Raw genomic sequence first — 2204 nt, forward strand, 5'->3', positions numbered from 1 at the left:
GTTGGTGGTGGTGGTTCTGACCACCGACGTGGGTCGACCACGTTGGTGGTGGTGGGAGGTGACCAGGCCGGACACAGTGTCGGGCCCGGTGGTCGGATTAGGGTGGTGGTCGTTGGAGGGAGTTGTGTCGGGTTGAAGGGGGTGTGTTTGTGTGTCGGGTTGAATTATTGTTTTTGGGTAATTTTGTTACGGTTTTTATTTTAGTAAGTCGGGAAATATGTATATTTCTATTATTTCTATTATTTACATTATTAGTTTTAGTTATTAAGTTAATATTAAGTAGCGGTGACGGAATAATATATTTAAGCTTTGAGTCGGGATTTTATTTCGGGAAGGTTACTATTTTTAGTAACCTGCTATTTTTTGTAATTGCTATTTTGGAAACTTCCCATTTTAGGAAACTTTCTATTTTGGGTAACTTATATTTTTAGTAACTTCTAATTTGGGAAAGTTTCTACTTATAGTGACTCTTGGGTATGGGAACGGGAATAGTTAAGTGAATTAATTATGTTATGTATATGTTTAGGTGGCGAGTTTCGGGTGGAGTACTTCTGATCTGCAGTTAGCTTACTACCGCTGTTTGAGGTAGGGGAATACACTGGACTTGATATAGTACTACGTGACTGGATTGACTGAATCGGTGATTTACATGTTATAATATGATTGTCTGATTTAATTCCGTTAAGTATTATCGTTGAACTGTTTTAATATATTATTGCATCGGAGTTGGTGGAGGTGGAGGTGAGTATGGTGTGGTGATAAGGCCCAGGCGGGTTCTGCAGGACTTGCCCTGGTGTCCTCAGCTGCGAGCTGGCAGATCGACTACGGTCGATGTATAGTCTACCGGGGATCCGTATGGCTGGGTTGTCCGGGTTATGAGTTGTGATGGCGGTGGTGGTGATGGAGGAGCTTGTGCATTATGTTGTTGTTTTATTGTATTATCTACTCAGCTTCGCGGCTGACCCTGTGTATTCGTGCACGCCTGTGATGATCCAATTATTGGGGAGCAGATTGACAGGTATTTCAGAGACTGATGGGAGCTGGCCGGGAAGAGAGCTTGGATGACTGACTTAGTGCCTAGCCCACCTTAGTCTTATTAGTAGTTTTATCAGACTTTATCTTTTGGCCGTATTTTGGAGACTTTGTTTTAATTCCAGTTGTAATCTCATTATAAACATTTTAATAAAGTACTGTGTTTCTTTCCTTTGTTATCTACTGCCTCGGATTTCCGAGATGGTAACACCGTCATTTATCTGAGGAGTCCTAGTTCAGGACCTTAAATAAATGGGGGTGTTACAGGAGGATCGCAGAATTCCCCTTCTTGCCTAGACAAGAAGAAGGGTCGTCCCCTCTCTACCATGCACAAAAGTGGATACGATGAAAAAGGGATCAGTAGAATTTGAGTTTCATGTGGGAGTATGCTTTTTGTTGTTGTTATTCCCCCCAATTTCTTGTGGCATTTGACATTTGAGAACACTTTCTTTTTGCCATTTCTTTTGATGTTTGGCATTTCAACACTTGACAATTTTAACTTTTTCTTGCATTTTCTTTTGAACATTTTCAAAGCTACCCCATTTGTAGTGAGGGTACTTGTATTTGAAGCATATGAGTTTTCATTTTTGTTAGTCCTCTTTTCTTTTGATGCAATTGCAAACTTTTTGACTTTCATTTCAATTCTTGAACTCAAATTTGAACAATTTTTGTGCCCATTTCCTTTTTGATGACAAAATATGGTAGAACATGGATGATGGTTGCATAGTTTCAAGGGTCACCTTGTAATAAACGGTAGACAAGGAGTTATCACACCACAAGATACTCTTGACTAGGCCTTAATCCATGGGTCAAAGAATACTAGCATGACACATCCTAGGGTGTTTTACAAGTATTCTAACAAGCAAAGTCTCAAGAAGAAAAAGTATCTACAAGGGCCTATATACACTTATCAAGTTTCCCAAATAGATGCTTTCACAAAAATTTTCCTAAATGCAACTATATGCCATGATGCAACTAACATTTATACATCCTAATGCATATGCTTCTACCAACTAGTATGCCAAATAATCTAAATGCAATCCTATAATCACATTGTTTATATCCCGTCAATCAAAATAAAGCCACATAGTCATTAACATAAAGAGGAAAAAAGAGATTGGAAAGATCATACCATGCGATCTTCAATATCCTCATGTCTCGGATGTGGCGTA

This window comes from Silene latifolia, chromosome 9, assembly GCF_048544455.1.
Source record: "Silene latifolia isolate original U9 population chromosome 9, ASM4854445v1, whole genome shotgun sequence".
In the NCBI taxonomy this organism is placed as follows: Eukaryota; Viridiplantae; Streptophyta; class Magnoliopsida; order Caryophyllales; family Caryophyllaceae; genus Silene; species Silene latifolia.